Raw genomic sequence first — 12,075 nt, forward strand, 5'->3', positions numbered from 1 at the left:
TGCCGGAGCGAGACTCGAACTCGGGACCTTTGCCTTTCGCGGGCAAGTGCTGTACCAACTGAGCTACCCAAGCAAGACTCACATCTCGACTTCGAGTCTCGGTCTGGGACACAGTTTTGATCTGCCAGGAAGTTTCATATCAGCGCACACTCCGCTGCAGAGTGAAAATCTCATTCCAGTTGGTCGTCATGTTTGCGCACATCAGTGCATTTTGATAAAATAAAGAGGTAATAACATAGTGCTTAGAAAAACGAGCCACAAGGAAAGACCACATGGGAAACTTTCGATAAGTATTCACGAACATTAGGGACAGCTGAAGTAGTTCGTGCATAAAACTCTAGGTGGCGCATCATATGTGTCCGATCTCTTTCCGTATTAATATGTAACTAACTGTTTTATAGAAAAAGGTAAAAACACCGCTTGCAATAAGTTGATGTTAAGATTTAAAATACCAGTGACACGTGATAAATAAAGAACTTTTACAGCCATAAATCTCAAATAACGACTATATTCTTAGCACGTACAATTCTTGAGGTCAGCCATAAATAACAGCACAGAGCATTTGAGTACAGCACACGACTCTATTACGCTTTATTAAATTTCTCAAGAGTGGGTTGGATATATTCCAGCCCCCACGTCTACTAATAAAATCATTGAATTCATACACATCATAAAAAAGTTTGGATGTATGCACATTGTCTTCTAAAACTGTGGAGCGATTTCCACCATACTTCGTACAAAATCGTGTACTGTCTGCAAAGAATCACAGTCGACGTAAGAACCATATACCTACCAAAGAGGGGGGGGGGGGGAGGAAAGTAGCGTAGCTCACAACATGCAAATAGCCAGAATACATTTATCCAGTATTTGAGAATGAGGGCATTTAGTGATTTACGATAAACTTAACATATAATTTCAAATATTTACTAAACTTCTTCTCGCTGATTAACCTCCACAAAAAGATGAATGGAAAAAAGTTAATCACTTACTACATTTTCCTGCTCATGTAGTAAAACTGCCGCATTCGTCATGTCGTTTATTTTATTACTTCTTTACCACTAACTGTATTCGCGACACATTTTGCCAACATCATTCATATATATCATTGATGCGTAAAAAAATTGGCGCATCATGTATGACGTTTTAACTTATTATCTACTATTCACAACAAATTTCGCAAAGAGTATCTAATCCATGCCACTAAATGTACTTAGAAGAATATATCACTGTATGACACATGGTTAAGGAGATATGACGTCAAATTCTAAAATTCGTGAAAAACTGTCGCATCAAGCACGACGTTTAAATTTATTACGTCTTTACTACTAATTCTATTTGCAACAAATTTCGCAGACATTATCTACATATACCACTGGATGCACAAGCAAAACTATACCAATGTACGACACATAGTTTATTAGATATGACGTCATAAACAATGAGCAGATTGAAAACGTAACTGCAGGGCGAAACTGGATACATATGCAGGTGAGATATAAATAGACATAAGTGAGAAATATATGTGGATAGTATGTGATATGTGCGTACACAGGTACAGACACAGGCAAAAAGCTCCTCATAAACCACTGGATCGATTTCAACCAAATTTAGTATACATATTACTTACTATCTGGAAATAAATACTGTGGAGGGAAGAACTAACAATTTCCTATTGGTGTGCGGATAATAGCTTCATGGGTAGAGAGGGGGCAGACTAGAAGACGGACAAAAGAAGGAAAGACAAGGAGATAGACATAGACAGGGGAGGAATAGTGGGGCAGAGTGGGGGCAAGGAGGAGATGGACAGAGAAAGAGAAGAGAGAGACAGGAGAGGAGACAGACAGTGTGAAGGGGAAGTAGAAGATGGATTGAGAGAGAGAGAGAGATGGAGGAGATGGGGGAAGATAGACTGAAAGAGGACATGGACTTTAAGGAGGGGAGGAGGAGATTGTGATAATGGGGGGGGGGGGGGTTGATGAACAGGCAAGGGGAGGAGTAGATGGATAGAGGGAGGAGCAAACGGAGGTGGACAGAGAGGGGGTGGGCAGGAGCAGCTGGACATGGAACTGGAGTGGAGGAAGTGGGCAGCCATAGGAGGTGGTGGAGATGACAGAAGGGGAACAGAGCACATGGAGAAAGACAGGAGGAAGAGGAGATGGATAGAGAAAGGGAAGAGGAGATAGACTTAAGAGGGAAGAGGAGAAGTGGACATAGAGAGGTACAGCAGGAGATGGAGAGAGAAAGGAAAAATGAGGACATAGAGAGATGGGAGAGAAGGAGATGAACAGCAGAAGGGGGAGGAAGAGATGGACAGGGAGAGGGGGAAGAAGATAGACAGAGAGAGGGAGGAGGAGGAGACTGGCCTTGAGGAGTGGTGACGAGATGGACAGAGCGAGGGGCAAGTGTAGATGGACAGGGAGATGGAGATGGAAGTGAAGGAAGTAGATAGAGAGAGGCCCTGTTGGGGAGGTGCAAAGAGGGGAGGGAGGAGATGGACAGAGAGGACTTGAAGCTTGAGGTGTATACTAGAAGGCTGGAGTAAATATGTGCCTGGGAAACACCAGGTACTCAGCAATTTTGTAAATAAACCATCCCATAATTCTATTCCTTACTGTCGTTCACTCTCATTGTACATACCAATTCTGTTTCCATCCACGCGACTCATAATTCGTGGTAATTGTGACGTCTGTGGGCAGACATGTGGCGCTGCACAACTTAGCAATCTTGCCAGGGACTTGTTTCCAGCAGATATGCTGCTGTATCGCATTCCAAAGCTAGACTGAAACGCTGTTAAATAGGTGGTCGACATGTTTGCGCATATAAGTGTATGTTGATGGAATAAAGAGATACTGACTTAGTGTTTAGAAAAAACTGTACTATGACCAACCTATTCGCCCTCCATACGCTCTTGCCCTGTTCCAAGGAACCTATCATGCATACAGAGAATTCCTTCGTACTCATGACCTGCACATGCTCACACACCACCGACAGCTCCAGCAACATATTCACCATTACTACAAGCCAAAAGACAATGGAACTTACCTGTGATATGCACTAAACGAAAATAAATACCTCTAAACCTTACAAAGTATTGGAAAGCATTCCACAGACTCTCCAGAATCAATCCCACTCTCCCATTCTACACACAGCAGACCACTTCTGGACAACCTCCCTGAAGTCAACCTATCTGGAAGACAAATTCATCATTCCACATGATACCAACTTTGGTTACTGGATGGACTGCTATAGGTAAGAACGTACTGACACTACTATCCCACCTCTCGTACCGAAAAAATGGTTCAAATGGCTCTGAGTACTATGGTCATCAGTCCCTTAGAACTTAGAACTACTTAAACCTAACTAACCTAAGGACATCACACACATCCATGCCCGAGGCAGAATTCGAACCTGCGACCGTAGCAGTCGCGCGGCTCCGGCCTGAGCGCCTAGAACCGCTAGACCACCGCGGCCGGCTTCTCGTACCAGATTTCTAGTACTTACACAGCACTCCACAAACAGAACTGAACACGCATGTAAGAGCAGAAGACATTTAACAAACACTCGCTAAAAAGCGAAACGCTGCTCCTGGAAACGATACTGTAATACCGCCACCTCAAGGAATGTCACAAGGCCTATCACGATACCCTTGCCATCCATTACGGTACAATTCTGGTCCTCCCCTTCCTGAAACCTGATAAGCCACAATCATAGCCCTATCGACCTGTAAGCCTCAGTTATCAGCAAAAACTTTGAAAGTGTTCTTACTCAACGAATTCATCAGCACCTTGCAAATCACCTATCCATTCTCAACACCCAGTGTGGTTTTATTTCAACTATTCCATTGATAACCAACTTCTGTACCTACCCACCTCATCTCCCATCAACTACATGAATAGAAGTTCGCTGTATTTATCTCCCTTGATATCCAAAACGCCTTCAACCAGATATGAAGTGCTGTACTCTTCTTCAACTGAAACCTATGCACTCCCACTTAACTATGTCCGCATTATAGCTCCTTCCATCACCACTGTCCTACATATGTCACCATCAATCATGCCTTCTCCTGTATATTTCACCTCACTGCAGGTGTGCCAACAACTCATTCCGCCCATCTTCCACTTCTGAAGATAGCATCAGATTCTTCACCATTGTCTTCCAAAATATCCACCGTTTCCGACCACCACAAAGCCACCACCAATTTTCCTTTGCCACCTGTTTCGTATTCCATGTCACCACCCAAGCGACTTGCTCTCTAAACCAAGTAGAGAGTGCATTCACTTACCTCGATACCCTCGTTTAAACACACTAAGCCCCTCACACAAAGAACTCACTCCCTAGCTTGTCATCATCAAGTGACAGCAATACAGCACCTTGTACCACAACATCCAATCCCTACCCACTAACAACCCCATTATAATACATTCCCTACATCTATAACTTCATCCTTAATGAAACGTTCAGGCAACCCAAGAACACTGTCCAAACCCATCCCTTCTCCTTGTCACAGTCAAAGTTTTCATTGGGCACCACGAGAACATCCCGGTTTGACCTTTTAAATACCACCATCTACATCTGGCCTAATCACTCAATCCTCTATGACTTCTTTACTAACATCAGCAATACATTCTCCATATGTATTATTTCTGTTGACCTTATCATCCATAGTAGATTCCCAGCACAACTCCAATGGTAACATCTATTTACAGACTTCCTCCAAGGCGAAATTGTCTCCATCTAACAGCGCCCCAATCCTCAGCAACACCACTCCAGATGGTATCCTACCGTTTCCCAACCTCTTTGGATGTTTCAATGCATCAGGTCTCGTTCAAGTTGAAGGTGACCACCTAACTGTTCTCCTCCCTATCTCTTATATACAAACTCATCTCCATACACCCCAACCCAATCTCCAACTCGTTGCCAGTAGTTTCAAATGGCTGGCTCTGAGCACTATGGGACTTAACTTCTAAGGTTATCAGTCCCCTAGAACTTAAAACTACTTAAACCTAACCAACCTAAGGACATCACACACATCCATACCCGAGGCAGGATTCAAACCTGCGACTGTAGCGGTCGCGCGGTTCCAGACTGTAGCGCCTAGAACCACTCGGCCACCCCGACCGGCAACCAGTAGTTCAATCGGTCACTATCTGCCCCTCTATAATAATTGCCCCTTACCTGGCAACCTGAGCAAAACTAAACATTTTGCAATGTTCTTGAAAACTCCCAATTTTACCTACTCTGCATTCTCTATAATCCTTGTATGCACAGACATCACTGACCCACCCATGGCTCCTACCATCCAGTATTTGGACAACATACCACAGAGAAAATTACATTCACCAGTCACAGGCAGAACATAAAACAAGTGCACAATTAAAAATGCAACAACTTCGCCTGGTCATGACTGCCCCAAGGAATTCCTGTTCTCCTCTCTAATCACTCTTGCAGCCATTCACACCACCATCCTCTCCACAGGTTTCTATCATCAGCTATGGAAAATTTGCGAAATCCTTCTTTTCCTCAAACTGCATCAATCTTCTACTGATACCTTTTCCTACCACCCAGTCTGCCTCACCTCAGTCTTTAGCAAAGTTTTAGAATCCATCTCTTCCTGATTCATCCATCGATGCCTGAGCCAACACCATCTCACCATTAACTATTGTGACTTCCATCCATATTTCTTCTCTGATGACCAGCTCATGCATGTCATCTGTGTCCTATCCCACCAGCTCAATTCCCATAAATCTGCTATTTTTGTCTTCCTCGATGTAGAGAACCCCTATGACTTTGTATGGCATTCCAGTCCCCTTTTCAACCACCAGACCTAAGTACTTACAGTTAATTATATCTGCCATACTGCATGCTCCCTACGTAACCACTCATCCTTTTTTACCATTAACAATACAATTTACAGTACCTTCCATCCCACTACATGAGTGCCCCACGGCTCTGTTCTCTCTCCTCTCACTTAACTCCTCTGCACTGCTTATATACCCATACTACCTCCATTAGTCTATGTCCTTCAATTTCCTCATCCTCTAACCTCCGCTCCAGAATGATCTCTCCGAATCTACCTTACTCAGTTTACTTCCAGGTGCAACCGACGGCTCCTCAGGCTCAGCCCCTTCTAAAGCCAGGATGAATCAGTTTCTTCATCCATCTCCAAGACTGTATGTTACCATTTACAAGCATCCTAACCAATTAACTAATATACTAATATATCTTGGACTGACCCACCACTGGTAACTAACATTGATGCCTCATCTACTAACCATCCAACAGAAAGCCCACAATAGGCTAAAACTACTAAAACTTCTAACAGGCTAAATTTGGGATTAAATTCTTCCACTATCGTGCACACCTACAAAACAGTGATTCAACTCATCCTCTGCTATGCAAATTTTGCATGGATCTCCATCCCAACCTAAGTTCTGTAAGACTCTGCAAATCCTTAACTGCATTGCTCTCAATCTCACTTTGTGCATCCATTTGTCTTCCCCCATATGGATCCTCCACTGTGTAATCAAATTTCCACCATTCCACTCTTGGTTCGATAACATTTTACCACATATGTGACTTATCATTTGGCCACCCCGTTTTCCCTCCATTTTTATGCATAAGCTTGCACCCGCGTCAGTTTTCAGTACTTAATGTTATACAAATCTTGCACTTGAACGGCACCCACTTCGTACATTGGTACCACAAGTGGCTGCTACTAATTGTTCTACACTCTTTATGGAAACCTTACAGTTGTGGTGCTTCTTGCATCTCTCTTACCTTGGCCACCCAAGCAGTGGCTTGTGTTGCTTGGGCCTTAAACTGGCGCTGCTCTTCACCCACATCGAAAACTCTTCACGTCCTATACTCTCTGCAAACAAGATTTCAATAATTCCATTGTGTCCCCTCTGACACCAACTCCGATATGCTGCAATGCCCTTACGAACATGTAACATTATCCATAAACCTACACACTACATATCCTTTCCCAGACAATGACACCCACCTGGATGTTTATCCCTCCTGCTAATGTTAACTCTTGCCCATCTATTACCCTCCACGTCAGGGCTCCTTTCACCCTTTTCTTTTTCATCCATCCCCATCCATTTCCTCCTGTTACCACTGCTGTGCCCACACAATAAATTCCTCTTCACCCTCCCGTTGTCTTACTATCCACCTCAACAACTATCTTCATAGTTTTCTACCCGTATCTTTTTTACAGCACATTCCTCAACTCCATGGAACATATTCCCTCCTCCCAAAATATTTCTCTCTCCGCCCATGCCCTTCAGATCTTAAGTGAAAATGCAGTAGTTCAGTGCTGTATCTTTGAAGGGTTTCACCATTGCGTGACGTATTTTTAAAATGTATATATTTTAGTTTATTAGCAGTCCATCTTTGATTTCTAATTTTAAAAAATCAAATCAATCGTGATGTATTTTATGTACTGTCCACCACCATAGTGTGAGGTAGACGAAATAACAATAAAGGTAGAAACCTGATTGCATCATCCCATGGCAGCAACTGCAACAGACTGTCTAGTGTACTCCCTATGGGTATAACAATTGCTTCCGGTCATCTTCTTTGTGTAGATTGGTAAGGGTACTGCCCTATGTTTCACATCAGTTCCTGCTCGTGTTTGTAATTTACTTGTGTCATCGAGACTTCTTCTCTGAGTCCATGAGTGTTCATCATCACATCAATTCGTAAGTCATCGTTTGTATCGCCACCCTCGTCTCGCTGCCATCTCATTGCTGCTGTCCCTAACGTCTCGCAGCTTGTGCTTTTACAACCAAAGCAGTCGACTTGCCACTTCCATTTTCACTGCCGCCACCTTCATCTACCGTAGTTATCAACAAATCACACCAGACGTTGCTTCTGTCGTCTCCTACCATCTCGGCCGTGCTCTGTAGCCAGCAATAATCACAAACCATCTGTTCCCTGTCTCCTTGTCCTACAATGAACACTGCAACCATCTCCCATGCTCCGACTGTGACCATCCTTTGTCCACCCTCTTCTTACCACAATCTCGTCCCCATTCTCAGTCACTGCCCTACCCTTCCCACGACCTCATCCATACTACCTTCCTCTTCCTTTGCCTATCCCCCACTTCCAACTTATCCCACACTTACTACATAGCATGTAACACCAGCATAAATAACGACTCGCCTTGCTACTGTGGCAACGCCAGACTCCGCGACAAAGTCAACAAGCAGCCAAACCAACTCCGACCAAACGGAAGGCCTTGTATCATGCCATATGTCACTTTTTTCACTTTTTCCACTTCCCCAACCGCTGCTCCAACCCACTATCCCAAAACAAACACAGAAGCGCCCTAAACCAGACCCTAACTACCAGCACTATAACCAATAAACCACAAACAGATATCGAACTTACTGAGTACATGGACATCTCTCCCTCCCCAGCAGTCCTTTTTGCAAAATTATAATTAAATTCTTTGAACTTAATGTTCCCACATTATTAAGCCTAATTAGGCTGGCGATCGTTTATTATTTCATTCACGGAAACTTTCACTACTTTCATTATTTCCTAAATTAAAGTCTTTCAGCTTTCTACTGATTGCCATTCGAAATTCATGTTCGATACCCTCTGTCCATTAGGCAAACACACGGCCAAACAATTCAAAATTCCCCTCAGAGGGAAACGCTTATTGTATGTTAAAGTCATATTTGGCACAACATAAGCATAGAGGTTATAATATGTTTTGTATACCATGGGGGATCAGTACCATCTTTTATTAATTTATTCGGAGTAAATCTCTCAGTTGCATCAGATACTCTATGTGTATATATAAATATACACTCCTGAAACACATTGACATCGGTGTGTCAGACCCACCATACTTGCTCCGGACACTGCGAGAGTTCTGTACAAGCAATGATCACATGCACGGCACAGCGGACACACCAGGAACCGCGGTGTTGGCCGTCGAATGGCGCTAGCTGCGCAGCATTTGTGCACCGCCGCCGTCAGTGTCAGCCAGTTTGCCGTGGCATACGGAGCTCCATCGCAGTCTTTAACACTGGTAACATGCCGCGACAGCGTGGACGTGAACCGTATGTGCAGTTGACGGACTTTGAGCGAGGGCGTATAGTGGGCATGCGCGAGGCCGGGTGGACGTACCGCCGAATTGCTCAACACGTGGGGCGTGAGGTCTCCACAGTACTTCGATGTTGTCGCCAGTGGTCGGCGGAAGGTGCACGTGCCCGTCGACCTGGGACTGGACCGCAGCGACGCACGGATGCACGCCAAGACCGTAGGATCCTACGCAGTGCCGTAGGGGCCCGCACCGCCACTTCCCAGCAAATTAGGGACACTGTTGCTCCTGGGGTATCGGCGAGGACCATTCGCAACCGTCTCCATGAAGCTGGGCTACGGTCCCACACACCGTTAGGCCATCTTCCGCTCACGCCCCAACATCGTGCAGCCCGCCTCCAGTGGTGTCGCGACAGGCGTGAATGGAGGGACGAATGGAGACGTGTCGTCTTCAGCGATTAGAGTCGCTTCTGCCTTGGTGCCAATGATGGTCGTATGCGTGTTTGGCGCCGTGCAGGTGAGCGCCACAGTCAGGACTGCATACGACCGAGGCACACAGGGCCAACACCCGGCATCATGGTGTGGGGAGCGATCTCCTACACTGGCCGTACACCTCTGGTGATCGTCGAGGGGACACTGAATAGTGCACGGTACATCCAAACCGTCATCGAACCCATCGTTCTACCATTCCTAGACCGGCAAGGGAACTTGCTGTTCCAACAGGACAATGCACGTCCGCATGTATCCCGTGCCACCCAACGTGCTCTAGAAGGTGTAAGTCAAGTACCCTGGGCAGCAAGATCTCCGGATCTGTCCCCCATTGAGCATGTTTGGGACTGGATGAAGCGTCGTCTCACGCGGTCTGCACGTCCAGCACGAACGCTGGTCCAACTGAGGCGCCAGGTGGAAATGGCATGGCAAGCCGTTCCACAGGACTACATCCAGCATCTCTACGATCGTCTGCATGGGAGAATAGCAGCCTGCATTGCTGCGAAAGGTGGATATACACTGTACTAGTGCCGACATTGTGCATGGTCTGTTGCCTGTGTCTATGTGCCTGTGGTTCTGTCAGTGTGATCATGTGATGTATCTGACCCCAGCAATGTGTCAATAAAGTTTCCCCTTCCTGGGACAATGAATTCACGGTGTTCTTATTTCAATTTACAGGAGTGTATGTATGTAGGTATGCATATGTACTTATATGTAGACAGGGCTATCGTCTTATCTTTAAACAATGAAATATCTTAAAAATAATAAATCGGATTAAGAAAAGGAAAGATTCGTTTTCAGTGTTTTTAAAAATGCTATCAGGTGATATTCTTTGTTGAACTCTCTCCCTCTGCTCCTACCCCACCCCCCTCCGCCCCCTCCGCCCCTCCATCCTCTTTCCAGAGGGTAAGGCGGCAAGCAACTCTGAAATCTTAAATACTAACATCACGTTTTTATTGTAGATTTAGATTCTATGGGAAATATACGTAGCTTTTGTAACGTAACGCTTTTGTAGTTGTGCGATAGTTGACGTTATAATCGACAAATAACACTGTTTAATTCCTAATCGTCTTTATCTTGAGCAAAATATGTTGGGACAATAAAAGAAAACCAGACGTGTTCAGTAAACGTGAAAAAAGTTTGTTTGAGGTGTGTTCTCCCAACTCTCACCAACAGTATGCTCGTTGAGGTATGTCCTATTACCATCATCAACGAGGTGCTTGTTTGTAAGAATTATTTCACAGTAAGTGCACAAAAATGTAGCCACCCACTTTCGATGCACTTATTTATCCGCAGATGGAATAATTAGACGCAAGTGAGGTTTCCGCTTAAATGCTAACATGCATTGCTGAATCAAGTTAATAAGTATGGTTGACAAATCAGTAAAACTTCATACTTCAAGTAACCCCAGAAACAAGAGTGAGGCGAAGTAAGAGCTGGCATTCTTGCATGCCAAAGCACTGGACCGCCTCCTCCGACCCACAGATGACAGCAAGCGCGATCCAACACTTGCCGCGCTGCTATAGAATAATGTGTTGGACAAACATCATCGTGAAACCACATTGTTTCACGCGATTGCATGGGAAACTCTGCAAGCAATACTGGAAGATCGTCTTCCAAGAACGTTCGATATTTATCATCATTTAAGGCGCCGTCGATAAGGAATGGACCAATCAGTTTGTCACCAATTACACCACATAAAACATCCACATCTACGGACGCTGATGTTCGACGAGACGTAACCAATTTGGGGTTTCTACATTTCAATAACGCATGGTGTATCGATTAATCGTACCGTGGCTCGTGAAGGTCGACTTTTCAGAGAATAGTACTCGGGCAAAGAAACTGCGGTCATTCTCCACTTGCTGAAATTATCACTGGTAAAATGTTACTCGGTTCCGGAAATCACTGCCATGAAGTTCGTGATGAAGGTAAATCTGAAGCGGATGGTATTTTCTAAGTTTCAAAATTCGGTAAACAGTAGTCTAATTCCCGATTCACTAATCAATTGCCAAGCATTAATGTGGGCTAATTGCATTGCAGCTAATATCGTAATTTCACTATTCTTTCCAGTAACTGTTTTTCGACAGTTGCTTTTGCGTGGTAGTACTGTTCAGTCGGAGGAGAACTGGCGAATAACCCGACAAAAAGACGCACGTTATCGCGCTCTGCTTGGATAACGCTAAGGATAAACAGTTGCTGCGTTATCGACTTTCCTGCCATTTTCTTTCATGTAAACCACTTAAATTTTCTATCCTATCGTCATAGCCTACGTTATAATAAATAACGCTTTCATGGTTTTTTCCTTTATTGTTATTTCATCCCCCCTCGTCCCGTACGTGCGGGGTTACATGTCAGCTGTACTTTAAGCCTGCTCTTCAGCGAAGCGACAAGTAAAGGCTAACTGAGACTAAAATGAACACTAACATAAAGATGAAATATTTACAACGAATTAAACAGTTTTAATGGTGATATAAAATGGGTGGTTTTGTATATAAGGAAGATGACTTCTCCCTTTCTAGTTATAAACAA

The 12,075-nt window shown here is 44.4% G+C and overlaps 1 protein-coding gene across 1 annotated transcript in view; it reads right to left on the bottom strand.

Annotated features, from left to right (window-relative positions):
- Positions 1–12,075, bottom strand: part of LOC126336331 (homeobox protein aristaless-like) — an 814,245-nt gene that overhangs the window by 582,063 nt on the left and 220,107 nt on the right. The gene's annotated exons all lie outside the window — the stretch shown is intronic.

This window comes from Schistocerca gregaria, chromosome 2 (assembly GCF_023897955.1).
Source record: "Schistocerca gregaria isolate iqSchGreg1 chromosome 2, iqSchGreg1.2, whole genome shotgun sequence".
Lineage (NCBI taxonomy): Eukaryota > Metazoa > Arthropoda > Insecta > Orthoptera > Acrididae > Schistocerca > Schistocerca gregaria.